We start from the raw sequence: 15732 nt of genomic DNA on the forward strand, positions 1-15732 counted from the left end.
TTTTACTCTTGTTTCACCCCCCCGCCTTTACCAAACCCTAAGCTTTATAAGCAAGCATGATACAGGCAATTTTAAGATACCGTTAAGGCAATCTTCCTTTGAAAAAAATCAACAACGTACCTTCTCCAAGGTTCTCCTCTGAATTTAGAGATGTTTTGAATCAGGATATTTTTTTAACTGGAGCAAAATTTACATGGAGTGAAGTTTATCGTTTGCAATGTGCACAGTTAAAGGGGTCTTAGCAAACACGTATAATTGTGAATTCTTCCATGATAAAGATACAGAACTTTTCCAACATCCTGGAATCCTTGATCACCACAGAGAAAAGATTCTAAGCTTAAAGAATCCGACAGAAATCATCTAGAAGGCTAAGGAACTAATGCTGGGCTCCTGTATCTGTGAGCAGTTTGAAAAGGTGGACACATACTGTGAGCTGTTGGTACTTGACTCCAGCTCTTGGAGGTTAGACTTGGTTGAGAAAGTGCGTTAGGCTTTTTGAAACTTGAAACTTAGCAGGAGCTGGGAAAGGAACAGTAAGAAGAAGAAAAAGCCCTCTCTACAAAGTTCTTTGATATTGGGTGAGTTTCTCTAATTCATAGATATTACCTCAATATGGGCCATATTAAAAAAAAAATAGGAGATCCTAGAAGATGGATTATTTTTCACAGAAAGCCAAGAAAATTCCTTGGAGGTTGAGAATGGCTAGGAAGGCCCAGGAAGACCTAGAAACACCCAATATCTTCTATTTAAAGTGTGATTCCTAGACTAGCCCTTTCAGCATCACTGGCGAGCTTGTTAGAAAAGCACCAATCAGCACCACCCCAGAACTACTAAATCAGAATATGTATTTTAATAACATCCCTGAGAGTTTAGTATGACACGGACATTTAAAAACATTGGTATAATGTCAGGAATTAATTGACTGATTGATTTGCTCATATATTCAATGCATATATTTTTAGAGATTCCTATGTAACAAGTCAATATATAAACTTTGAATATCCAAGGTAAGCAAAACAGTGACCGGTTTCTGTACTGTTATGGAGTCTGTATACTGCCTGAAAAAACTGTATTGTGTGTACGTAGCATAACTCATCAAGAGTGCTGCAGTAGTAATATCTTTATGAGAATAGGCAAAAATCACTTTATTTCAAAATCAAACATTCAGGGGAAAACAAATTCACAAGAAGAAACATACTGTAATTTATTGCAAAGACAAGAAAAAACATTAGAACCAATTTATTCGGAGGCAGTGCAAGAGTATCTTATTTATGACACTGTTTTTCCCACCTTTTTAGTGAGCTTTTGTATTGCTGTGACCAAAAGTCCTGACAAGAACAACACAGAAGAGGAAAAATTTATAGCTCAGAGTTTCAGAGGTTCATTTCACTGTCAGTGGACACCTTAGCTCTGGGATCAAGGTGAGGCAGAATATTGTTGCAGAACGGCATAGTGGAGTAAACCAGCTCAGGAGTTGACATCCAGGAGTCAAAAAAAGAGTTCCACCCACCAGGGTTCAGGATAAATCCCAAAAAGCTACCCCAGCCATCTACTTCCTTCAGTCATGCTCTACTTGCCTCCATTCATTGCCCAGTTAATCCATATCAAGAGATTAATCCACAGATTAGGTTACATTTCTCATAGTCCGATTATTTCACCTCTGAAGATTTTTGCATCGTCTCATGTGAACTTTTGAGGAACATCTTATATCTAAACCATAACACCCACCAAGTAATGGTAACTTTTACAACCAGGTCTAGCTTCTAACCCCTAGGTCAAGTGCCAAAAGCACATAGTCTGTGCCTACCTTTTCAAACTGCTCACAGATCATAGGAATACATTAACTGCAAATCTTGTCAATTTAAAAAAAAAAGCCATAATATTCCAGTGTGGTTAAATGCATATTGAGCACCAACATTCTATAAAAGCCTCGAATTGCGCTACCCTTACCATTTCATTTCTAAGATGACCTTTAAAAAAAAAGTCATAAGACCTATCATAGAAAGATATTATGCAACCTATTTGGAAAGACAGGTACTCAAAGTAAATATTGCTATATGCAAAATATGACTGCTTTCCTTTTTAAATTTTATTTATTTTTTTTTTCTTTTTTTCATTTTTTAATTGATACATTGTAACTATACATAATAATAGAATTCATTGTTACATATTTGTACATGTGCACAATGTAAGAATATAATTTACTACTGAGTAACAAAATTGACCAAAAATGGCTGTTTTTTAAGTGTCACTAAAAGTAAATATTTAATAAGTGAAATTAATTTCCACTGCAATAGTTCATCTGTTATAATGTCCATCTATACAGAGAGAGATTGATAAATAATGCAGACTTCTCACAACTCTTTACTTGGAGTCTAGTTAATCTGTGCAAGTTCAAAGAAGTCATTTCTGCATATTGTTGATTGTCATTAGAAGGAAAAATTTAGGGGGAAAATTATAGAATTATGTAACCATGCTTATAGAGAAGAGTCAAATGTTAAAAACAGGAATTGGAACCAGGAGTGGTGGCACACACCAGTAATCCCAGGAGCTTGGGAGACTGAGGCAGAAAGATTGTGAGTTCAAAGCCAGCCTCAGCAACTTAGTGAAGCCCTAAGCAACTTAGCAAGAGCCTATCTCTAAATAAAAATAGAGAAAAGTCTGGGGAAGTGGTTCTGTGGTTACGCACCCCTGGATTCAATCCCCGGTTACCACCCCCCTATAAAAACCAGAATTGATATGTTGAAGAGGATCTGCCTCCTGTGCTTATTGCAGCATTATTAACAATGGATCTGTAAATTAAAGGATAAAGAAAATGTAGCATATATCAAAGTGGAATACCATTCAACCTTTAAAAAGAAAATTCTGTTCTTTGCAGCAACATAGGTAGAACTGGAGGAAATGGTGCTAAGAGAAATAAGTCATGAATGAAAAGGCAAATATTGCATAATCTCACTTATCTGCAGAACCCACAAAAAATCCAACCCATAAAAACAAAAAATAAAAAGATAGTTGGCAGAGGCTGAAGAGGAGGAGAGTAGGAGTACAGAAAGGGAAGATGTTGATCAAAAGATACAGCCTCTAAGACTAGAGAAAGAAGTTTTAGCGATCTACTACATGGTGACCACAGTTAATAACATGTACCATATATTTCAAAATTGCTAAAATAGATTTTTTTGTTTCCATCATAAATAAAAAATAAATTGGTGAAGACCTGAATATGTTAATTCTCTTAATTAACTCTTTAGATAATGCATACACAGTTCCAAACATTACATTTCACCCTACAAATGTACACAATTATTATTTGTTTACTTATTTATTTATTTTACTTAAAATAAAATATAAATAAACAAGGAAAAAACAGGAATCCATTTCTCATGAATTTCAGTACCCTGACCTCTGATCTTCAAAAAGCTACACTTCTCAGTTATTGATGAACTCTTAAGTACAGGATTTTCATGGTATTATATTAATTAAATCCCTCTCAGAAGAAGAAAGTATTTCCACGGGTGTTTTTATAGAAACTACCAAAATTAATTCTGCTTAGATTACCACAAAAATTCTCAATAATTATTTGACATAAAATTTCTTTTCAATAAAAAATGAATATCATTTTAGATTTGTATGAATAATACAGAAAGTAGCAAGTAATCTCTATTCAGATAAGTTCTAATCACGGAAAATGTGTTAGTTCAGAATTACAGTCTGTCTCTACCTTGCCAAGTGAAAGTACACTGATTTTCTACTGAAAGGAATTGGATAGTGAATCATTCTTATCATTGAGAAAGTATTTCATTTCTTTAGCAGAATTATTAGTTCTACTAACCCATCTCAAAAAGGATTGAAGGCAATTATCACATGGAAAGATAGGCAAGTATCACATAAAAGAGGCCACAAGGCCAAACATATTTCTGATTCAAAAAGACTAAATAGCTCATATATCAGCTCATATACAACAAAAGGCAAAATTTCATTCTGTTTAATCCTATGGCAAATTTCTTACGATTAATTTTCTTTTGAATCTTAAACATTCCTGGATGTATGAGTACTTATCATAAGAAGGAAGCAGTAAAAACTAAGGAGAAAAAGAAATTCTGGATATTGATACAGAGATCTGATCATTCTTGTCATTGGAAAGCATTTCATCCCTTTCACAGAATTGTGAGTTCCATTTCCCTGTCAAAATAAGGATTTAACACAATTATCCCATAGAAAGATAGGCAAGTATCAGATAAAAGGGGTCAGAAGTCCAAACATACGTCTGATTTAAAAAGACTAAATGGCTAATATCTAATGCCATTTCAAGAAAAGTTAGACTGTGTGTGTATAAGTATGTGTGGGGTAGGGAGACGAGGGATTGACCCAGGGGTGCTCTATCACTGAGCTACATCACTAGTCCTTTGTATCATTTATTTTGAGACAGCAGTTTCACAGGTGTCTGTCTAGTGCCAAGGCTGGCCTCCAATTTGAGATCTTCTTGGCTGCACCTCCCTAGTCTCTGGGATTACAGGTGTGTGCCATTGCACATGGATTAAGTACTTCTCTTATTGGTTCATTTACCTAGTGATTTTTTATAAGCTAAAAATGGTACATGATTATTCAAAAACATTCATTGACTTGTATGTAAAGTTTATGAGAATAGCACATCATTTTAAAATTTGCTCTAATGCATAACAACATTTGAAGACATTATGAAAAAATATTATGCTTAAGAACTCTCTCAGGAGAGTAAATCCGCATCACTCTGCAACTCTATGCCATCTCCTCGAGTCAGAGTCTCTCAGGTTTGCCTTTGCTCTCTCCTTGTGTGGACATCTCTGTGATCACATAGAGGCAATGGCATAATTATTTATACTCCACTTATTTTTGTTTGAAAAAGAACTGAGGAAAGCTTACCTGATGGCAGTAGGCAAGAATCGGGCTCTGACTTAGGGCCAAGAAAAATCAGTTTGCTCAAAATCAAATGATTTTAAAGTTCAAACTAATAAGCACAGATCAATATTAATTGTAAAGAATGTGCTATGCTAGACAGTGTGGAATGTACCATCTCCAAAGGAAAGCTGATTAAAATATAATACAATTTACATAAAATAAAATGGTTTTTAAAAATCATGGCATTGGGGCCAGCAGTGTTCCCACCATCCCACCTCCTGCCCTTCCCAAAGATCCCAGCTGAGCTTCCTGTAAACCTTCCTGCATGCAGCACCCGCCTCCAGGAAACCCACCTGGGACAGTACTGTACTGTAGCACAAGCTTCAACTCCAACTTAGGAGACTTTAAAAACTGTGCCTGGACAATAACAGGTCTAAAAATGCAAATTAGGTAACTATTCTGAATGTGAATTTGCTATTTATTCTAAATGTCGATTTTTTACCCTGTTATTATTATTATTATTATTATTATTATTATTATTATTATTATTTGTTATGTATGACAGCAGAATGCATTACAATTCATATTATACATATAGAGCACAGTTTTTCATATCTCTGGTCATACACAAATTAGAGTCACACCATTTGTGTCTTCATACATGTACTTAGGGTAATGATGTCCATCTCATTCCACCATCTTTCCTACATTCATGCCCCCTCCTTCCCCTTTGCTCTATCTAGAGTTTGTCTAATCATCCCATGCTCCCCCCAACCCTATTATGAATCAGCATCCTTATATCAGAGAAATGTCGATTTTATGTGTTAAGTGATATTGAACTCAAAGCCAAATAAAAGTTTGAATTATTAAGAAAAACATTGCTATTAAGTATACATTGTACATTTATTAAGTTTGATGATGATGTGAAGCTTATGTCCATAGTAACTACAAAGCGATCTAAATTAGGTATCATTTAGAATTGTATAAAATAAAATATTTTATATTCTGTATGATGTTTATTATATCAACATCACCATACCTTTTAACTGTCTTAATTTTCAATTATTCCAGTTTACATTCATCAGTTTCATATTTCAATACATTAGTTTTCTTTGTGGTTAAGTTTTGTTTATAGTACCTTAATGTTTGAAAATAATTTTCTGTTTAACAACAAGCCATTCAGCTTTTATATGTGTTTTACTTACATGATTATGATAAAATTCATGAGTTCCAGTCTTCAAAATCAAATCAGACCTCAGTAAAATAAGGATATAAACATGAATTACATGGGCAACATTCCCAGAAAACAGGTCTGATGACAGCTGAAACTAAACAGAAACAATTTTTTCGAATGAATATCTAGGAAAAAATGAGGGTTTGAAATACTCAGAGTTGAAGATGGTGTTGCTGTGCCTGCAGACCCAAAGCCCACCATTTGTAGCAGTTAACAGCACTTATGAGCCAGGTTGCCTGAATTTGGTTGGATTTTACATATCCATTAAGCTGAAAAGGAAAAAAATATATATATTCAAGAAAAGGATACCCAAAATATTAACCAGCCAAAATTTTATGAATATTTTCTGTAGCCTTCATAGCAAAAGAAATATCCATTGTGCTCTTTAATCCTGGAAATTAATACTACTTTATTTGTTATGGTATTTTGATAAAATAAATGGCTATTTCATTTTTCTAGTCTCATGAATGCTATTTTCTTTCAAATCATATTATCTTATTATCTTTTTAAAAAAGTACACTTATACCCATATAAAGAGTATGGTACATCGATTACAAACTTTATAAAGTCAGAGACAATAGCATAATGAAAGCCCAATGAAGTTCAATAAATGTTTGTTGATTGAATAATCCCTTAACAGATACTGTACATAATGGAATCACCTGTGTGTCTATGTTAAACAAAATGCCTTTATTGCTCAAATATAGTTCTGTCTTATGGCTTACGATGGAAGTCCACCAACTTGTACACAGTAGATCTTCAGTAAACAAACCATAAATGAATGAATAGAAAGATATGAGAAGTACATGTGAAGAAAGTTTCTTTCAAATTGAAGTCAAAACCAATACTAACTTCTAACTGCTACAGATATTTAACTAATCTAATTTGTTGCTCATTTGCAAGTTGTATCCCTTCATACTCAATATTAATTTCCCACCTATCTGTACCCTGCTCTGAGGCAAGAAAGATTTCTCCTCCAGACTCCTTAAGTTCTCTGCCTGGCTGGCTTCCATTTGGGTTCCACCAATAGGAGCCAAAGACAGGAGGGTGCAAGGAGGGAGAGTTCAGGGCACCTCCCATCATCCCATCTCCTTTCCCTTCTCTGGTGAAGTTACTCTTGGCTGAATCTTCATCCCTGTACTGCTCCACTGGACAGCTCCTGCTCTCACTAGTTTCTAGAAATACTAGTTTTCTCTGAAGAGTCTCCACTCCCAGCTAGTTGCTGCTCTTGCTAGTCTCTTGATGCCTCAACATCTTGTTTGGTCCCATATACCTTTGTATAAGTGGTTTCAGTCTTGAAGTCTCTTTATTGAAACCATCTAAGTGAGTTATGGTAGAATGTAAAGATTGAATGCTGTTTTCTATTGAAAAGTCTAAAATTTTTTGTGTTTATAAGAATCTCATAATTATGCTGTTTAAGATCAGGACCACAAAAAGACTTAGGAAAGAAGTGAGTATACTATATTATTTAATTTCCATTGGACAACTTTATATCACAAGATAATTCCTCTGTACTCACTCATGCTATATCTATTTCTGAAATCTCTTTTCCTATTTCTTCAGAGGTATCACATCTTCCTTTGATATATATTTTTTTGAATTTTGTCATTAGCAATTGTCTCAATGATGTTCATGATAAAAATCCCCAACTCAGTGTCTTAACCCATAACAACTTCTGCTTTTAGATCTGCAGGTCAGGTGGGATTTGGTTGATCCAGGCTATGCCTCACTTTAGTGTCTGTCTCACTTCATGCCTCTGGATAGGTTGATGTGACAATGTTCCACGGATTTATTATCCTCCATCAACCACTCAATTAGGTGACAGAGGCACAGATGGAAAACAGAAATATGCTTAGCATTTAGGCTCAGAATGAACACTTTGCCACTAGCATATTTTCTGACTAGAGAAAAATCACATGACCAAATTATGCAAAATTATGTATCAGTTAGAGGGATGGCAAAGGATGTGGAGGTAGTAAGGAGTGAAAAATTGGGCTTAATGATTTTCTAATACTGTACCAGTCTTGGAAATCAGGATCAGGTCCTTGCTCCCCTGGTGTTGAAGATTAAACACCCAAGAAATGCTGAGGAAAGCAGAGAAAGCAAGTTTTATTTAGGAAAGAGAAAGAATAGAACTGGGCCTGAGCTGGGCCTGAGCTCCCAAGCAGTAGACTTTTCTGGAGATAAGTTGGCCTAGCCTGGTATTTGCCCAAAGGCAGGAAACAACAGCCCAGTGGGTAATCATGAACAACTCCTCCTGGGGATGGTAGGGAGGTGTTAGCAACTGGTTGGTGAGGGCAGTGCTCCAGGGTGTTAACATCCCATTTCCTTTGCTTTGTTAATTAGCCCTAGTCTTTTTGACCTGATCATTCACTATCTACTTGACCTTTGCCCCTGTCTCAATTACTTCCCCATTCTATATTGGCAACTTGTCTCTTATATACTGATTTCTCCATCTCTGTTAATTCTTCAACAAGATTTTCCAGTATTAATAAAGCTATTTTTGGAAGTATATTTTGTGAGGTGTGGGTTATAGCTCAGTGGCAGAGCACTTGTCTAATATGTGCAAAGCCCTAGGTTTGATCTGTCACTACAAAAAAAGAGAAAGGAAATTATCTTTTCAAGTTCCCATTTGTTTAGATAGAAATTACTAGAAGACAGTTTAATCTCATACATTTACAGGTGGCAGTATAATGTTTGTTCAATGTAATACATTCAAATTTAATTAAATTAAATTTAATTAGAATTAAGTGATTCTTTTCCCCAGTACTGGGAATTCAACCGAGTGGTTCCACTCTACCACTGAACTATATCTCCAGTCCTTTCTATTTCGTATTTTGAAACAGGGTCTTGCTAAGTTGCCCAGGCTGTCCTTCTGCCTCAGCTTCCCAAAATCACTGGGAATATAGCCTAGGCCACCATGCCTGCCTAGAATTGAGTACCTTTATATAGTAGGAGAACTAAGAATTTGTTGAAATCAGTTATATATCATAATAAATCATGAAAAGATGTTTTATTTTACAAAGATTAACAATGGGAACTTTTATGAATCCAGTGGGAATGGATCTAGAAACATATTTAAATAGCTGATTCCAATGTTTAAATAAAAAATGATGGGCTAGGATTCATACAAGGGAGCATGCAATGGGAAAAGAGTTATTTATGAAGTGTTCATTCTGTATGTTCACCCTTTACAACAGCATAGTGTTGGAAGTATTATTCTCTGTACTTAGGAATAAGGACACTTGGGTTCAGAAAGCCCATAAATCACAGAGCTAATAAGCAGTAGTCCAAGAAACAAATCTCCCAGTTTAAACAATTTATATGTGAACAAAAAACCACAGTGCCCTACCCCTGAGAACAATACATTTCACTAAATATTTGAGGTTGTCACTACTAAACATGTAATATTTTGGAAAGAAAGGAATAGCAAGCAGGCAGGCAGGCAAGGCAGAGTAAATTTCTTCAATTAGGAAACTATACACATGAGTCCATTGAAGATATGTTCAAAGGAAAGGTTTGAAAGGCTTCCATAATCTCTAGGCAGGCTAATTTTTGAAAGACAGTATAGAGGCCAGTTCAAAAAACCTGAGAGAAGTGGCCATTTCTTCAAATGCAAAAATGCCAATGCAAAGCATCTGGACAAGGGAAGAATGAGGAAAACATGGTCCAATAAAATAAATGTCAGTTTTTCATTGCTGTGACCAAAATACCTGACAAGAACTACCTAGAGGATGGAAAGCTTATTTGTGGATCATGGTTTCAGAGGTCTCAGTCCATAGATAACTGATCCCTTGCTCTGGGCCTAAGGTGAGGCAACACATCGTGGGGCAAGGGAAGGGGGGGACCCAGCAGAGGAAAGCTAGGTGGGGTCATGGTGGGGTCAGGAAGCAGGAGCCAGAGAGCAAGACAAGAGAAGGGGTGTCAGGGAAAATGCACCCTTCCAGGGCACACCCTCAGTGATCCACTTCCTCTAACCTTGCCCTACCCCTGAGAACAACACATTTCACTAAATATTTGAGGTTGTCACTACTAAAAAGAATTAGTGATTCCACCCTGCTTACAAAACCGTGCCTGGACAGTTTCTCCATTTCTTGTGTTTATACTTACAGTTTGTATTTCTACTGTCTGTCTAGAAAACCAAACAGTCCAAGAAAGAGATCAGGATAGATTCTTTAACCTCCTCTAACACAGAGCTTTGTCACTGAGTTAAAGGCTCCTAGGTTGCTGGGCTCTCTTATATCCAGCATTCAGTCAATAATCATGCTTTCTTCAAAAGCCCTGCGATTACAGGCTTGTATTTATGTGCAAATTCATCAAGTTGAGGGTCTCATGACAAAGAGAATAGGAATTCTAGAGTGTGGTTCAAAGTGGTTTGCTCCCAAGAATGTTCTCCGTCCTAAAGATGGTGCTGCATCACTATGACGTCACTATGACTGGCGGCTCCATAAACACTGAGAGGTTGCACACTGAACCAACTAACAGGACTAGATGGTCTATGTGTAGTCATATTATCTATTCTGCTTTCCTGAAGTTATTAAAGTAACTTCAGGAAGGAGGAAGCCACTGGATTTTTCAAAATCATTAGAAATAATAATTGATAAACGACTAGTTTTTATTTCCATTAAGAAAACTTCCTTTCAAAATCCAACATAAATAACTGACCCGATTAAAACTTCAGTACATGTAACTGGGTATATTTTGGCTTGACTTTATTTATTTATTTATTTTGAATACAGCAACAAATTTATACATTCTTTGCAAATTTATTTTATTGTGACACTGTTGGGGAAAATATACACCTATTTTGCCAAAATATTTGCTTATTATCTAATATTCACAGAAATGGATATCATTTGCTAAAAAATGAAACTAAAATTAAAATTGGACAGTCTTATTTACTGGAATTATTATTCTATTTCTTATTTATTGGCAATGTTGTTAGAGATGATGATAATGGCAACTCAATAACAAAATATTGTGGAATACAATGTTATATAAAAAATACTGAGAAACAGGGTTTGTTATGATATTCATATATAATGTTTAATACAAGCCCCAAAATATATTAAATAAATTATGTTCATACAATATAAAAAATGGATAGAGTATACTTCACTTTCTCTATGGACACAAAAAACACATTTCAATAGATTGTCAGAATTACAGAAAACCTGTTAACATTAACTATGCACACAAACATTATAATCCAAAGTGGTTTTGATATCTGAGTATAAGAAAATTATTTCTAGTGATATTCATGCAAACTTATCAAACATCAATGTATGACATTCATGTAATTGAAAAACACATTTACTTTATTTTACCAAGACATTGTTGTTTTGTAACTAATTTATAATTTCAAAAAGAAAAATAAATACCTACATGGTATAATGAAAATCATCAGCATATTTCCCTACTAGTGACATTCATTGCTTTGGGCTTATGGTATAATCTACTTACATTTTCTTCTTTTCCTATGGCATTGATTAATTTTTATAGAGACTAACACATGACACAAAAATCCTACATGAACAAATTAAATGACATATTGAAGTATCTTAGAAAGAAGCAAAGCTGTGTTGCAAAGAAAAAAAGTGCACTTCAAATAAAATAGAACCTTGACTATGAGGTGAAGGGGTGGTAAGTGCTGTTATCCATGACAAGGTAATTTTATAAAGCTTTAACTCTCACAATTGTTATTCTTGCTAAAAGTCCTAAGAACAATGTCCAAATATCTATTTCTCAACTTCTGTAAAAAAAATATTTGACACAATATGAGACTTGAGAATTATACATTCCTTTCCATTTGTATATCAAGGTAACAATAATGTACAAAGTTGAACCCCATGCCATGCTGGGAATCTAAACCATTAGTTGTTATGGTTTAGATATGAGATGTCCCCCAAATGCTCAAGTATAAGACAATGCAGGAAAGTTTAAAGGTGAAACAATTGGGCTATGAGAGCTTTAACCTAACCAGTACATAAATCCACTGATAAGGATTAACTGGGCAATGACTGTAGATAAGTATGATATGGCTGGAGGAGGTAGATCACTGGGGGCATGCTTTTTGGGTTTGTATTTTATTCCTGGTGAGCAGAGCTCTCTGCTTCCTTATTGACATGTCCTGAACTGCTTTCCTGCACCATATTCTTCTACCATGATGCTCTGCCTTACCTGGGGCCTAGAACTATGGAGGTGGCCATCTGTGGACTGAGATCTTTGAAGCTGTGAGCCAAATCAATTTTTTCTTCTGTAATTGTTCTTTACAGGTCTTTTGATCACAGTGAAGAAAAAGCTGACTAAAATACCAGTATATGGTATTTTTAGGCAGCTAGAGCCAACTAAGATACTAGAGTATAATAAACTCAAACTTTTGAGAGTTATAAACCACATCAAAATGTTATTGTACAAATGTACCAGTGGCTTGACGTTTGTGCTCTATACAATATACCTTAGCAATGCACTCCCTACATCTAGCCTCAGTGCTGGTACATAGTAAGGACTGCACTTCTGCTTTCAATGAAATTTTACTGGGCTAGGCAATGCCAGAAAAGGCAAACAAGAGCACAACATTTCAGTACAGGCCTTTAACCCACTGGAAAACAACACAAATACATGTTCCAAGCACAAAATGTTTTTTAAGGGATTTATTTACATACATTTATTTTAAATTTTAAATGTTCATGATTAATATGTATTATTAAAATACTTTTTAAATGTGTATGCAAACAGGAAAAAGCAAAATTATCTCCACTGTCACAACCCAGAGATAAATAGTTGTCTATATCACATAACCCTCCCCAGTCATTTTTTCAAACAATATAACTTAATTTGCACCCTGTACAATAGCCATCTTATTTTTTTATTAAAATGTAATAAAAATTATTTTTAATTTTTCATATATTGTTTCCCTTTTATACAAGAATATTTTTGAGACATTCTAGCTACACTTATGTGGTCATGACATGTGTTGCTGAAAAACAACAAATAGATTTTTAAATACCCTACAAATTTAAAAATCCAAAACTCTTGTAATAAAACAATTTAAATGTATTCAAAAGATATTCATTGGGAACCTATGTGGTCTGCTTGACTTCAAATTCACATATTTTATTTCTATACAATATTGATTAAGGAAATGGCAGAGCCTGTATCAGATACCAAAGATGAAAATGTGTGCCCTCAGTTTCATTCTACAGTAATTATGATAAATATAAGGGAGAAAATATTTGGTCTACTTGATACTAAAAACACATTTTATTTGAAGAGTTACACAAAATTTCAAACTATTAAAAAGGAATCTATTCTTTTCATTTTTTCTTTTTTTAAGAAAAATTAATAACACTCTCTGGTAATAACAGGGCACAAACTTAAACATCTGCTTTTTCCTAGTCATCCAACTTCTTCTCCTTTAGAGGACTAAAATTTGACTTCTGTGATTTAGTGAGGCTAGAGAAAAAGAAGTGGGTTTGGTGGGTTCCCACCCTTTGGAGCCACTGCTCCCGCAGAGTGTGATCTCTGCTCCTCTTTCTCTCTGGCAATTGCAGCTAGGAGAAGATCCAGGCACTGCTTCCTCAGGCAGATATGAAGTTCTGTCTTTCTCTGTCCTGCCTAACATGCCTACTCACTATGAAACAATCAATAATTCTCTTCATGACTTTCTGGTAAATCTGTTCTGAAATTTCTATTGGGATGGGATTTCCCAAAGAACAGAGGTAGGGGAAGAATTAGGTCTCTGGGTGTGGCAAATTCTATCTGTCTCGATAGTTCTTAGTTGATCTCAAACACTGGGAGCAAATAATATTATTATCACATCTACAAACTTCAACCTAAGTATTCGTTGGTAAGCAGTCTTGCTTATACAACTTTTTTTAATGCCACTAACCTATTCAAAATATTTCCTTTTAAACTTTTTTTAGAATTTCTTGTTTAATGCCATTTATGTTTGAAGTTAGGACCAACTGTCAAGACAGTTCACCAACAACTTTCATGCCATTTAGAGTTACTAACGTTTTCAAGGAAATATGGTTCTTGGAATTTTCTGTACTGGTCAAAGTTAAGTAGATTTAAAATGCATGAAGATAAAACTTTTTGCATTAGCAATATGGACATCTTAAGAATTTAAAATGTTCTAAGTTACTGGTGATGAAATGTCAGATGGTACAGAAATAGATTCACTCCCATGACCCACTATATAGCTAATTTACTTCATTTAATCCATCATTTCCTTGACTTCCTTGAGCACAGACCATATTACCCCTTCAATTTTCATGAACCAAAATTTAACAATGAGTGTGATTAGGTAGGTCAGTGGTAGATTGATTACCTCGTATGTGCAAGGCCCTGGGTTCAATCTCCAGTACTGGAAAAAATAAAATAAATAAATAGAAAGAAAGAAGGAAGGAATGGAAAGAAGAATAGAAAAGAAAGGAAGATATTAACAGCCATTGCAACTGTAAGTGAAGAGTCTTTCAAAAATGCTTTGGGACTTGAATCTATAGGATTAGTCTACTTGTTTATAGAACTTCTGTGGAATAAAGGAGATAAAATAACTGGAGGGGAAATGGCTTTGTAAAAGTAATGGAACTATTAAAGCTAAGAGTCCTTTGCTTTCTGCTGGTTGCTTTTGTGGAACACAGCACTTTGACAAAGTACTCAAGAGCTTTTGCACAACTTCCATTCAATTTTTCCCTACAATAACTTCCTGTTCACTTTTTTTTTTTGCAGCAATAATCAGTTTATTTGGGGAGTTATTGCCTGTGAAATGTTCTTTTCTTTTTTCACCAGAACTTATGATTATAAAATATTGTATTTTATTTAAATCACAAATTGTTCTTTTTGAACAAAATGTTGCATTTGTTTTTAGAAGAGGAAAAAGCAGACACTGTGGGCTGGCAGGCTAGCAGACATCAGGGCAGGAAGAAGACCCCACCTTTGGGGAGGAAAATGAAGAAATTGGGAGAGGTGCAAAAGGTGGACAGGGTAGAAAAAAAAGGGACATTTTCTGAAAAATTACCATGTATGATGTATGAGTTTGGGGATGGTCAGGATCCTTCCACTGAGTCACTGGATATTCTTGAAGACCCTGTTATTGAGTTCACCACTGAAATGACACACAAGGCAGTGTCAATGGGAAGACAAGGCCAAGGCCAAGTTGAAGATATGGACTTCTTGATTTGAAATGACAAAGGAAGTTTGCTAGGGTTCAATACTTGCTCACTATGAATGAAGAACTGAAATGAGCTAGAAAAGCATAATGAAGCAAACCATGGACCTTGATTCCTTTTGTACTTTATGAAATTTCTTTATCTTCTGTGGAAACCATGCATAGTAACTGTGTATTTTCTACAGTAATGTCCTCATATCTAGGCATGTAAGTGAAAGATGGAGAAACAAAGTTTTCACCATTCTTTTAATGTCTTTGATTTTAGAATAATATTTAAGTCTTTAATTGTCTGCCATTACACTGCATACTCAAACTACTGGGTTTTAACAATTGAACATAAGTTAAAGTACCTTGCAAATTCTCCAGTTCCTTCTGGATAATTTGCAAGGTAGTTTTGACTATACAAAGGGTACAGTAGTATTTATGTGCTACATGCTTTTGTGCCATTATA

At 35.0% G+C, this 15732-nt stretch overlaps 1 pseudogene; it reads left to right on the top strand.

Annotated features, from left to right (window-relative positions):
• The first annotated feature begins 13253 nt into the window (after nucleotides 1-13253).
• Nucleotides 13254-15394, top strand: LOC107138380 (annotated as a pseudogene).
• Nucleotides 15395-15732: the final 338 nt, after the last annotated feature.

Source organism: Marmota marmota, unplaced genomic scaffold (genome assembly GCF_001458135.2).
Source record: "Marmota marmota marmota unplaced genomic scaffold, marMar, whole genome shotgun sequence".
NCBI lineage: Eukaryota > Metazoa > Chordata > Mammalia > Rodentia > Sciuridae > Marmota > Marmota marmota.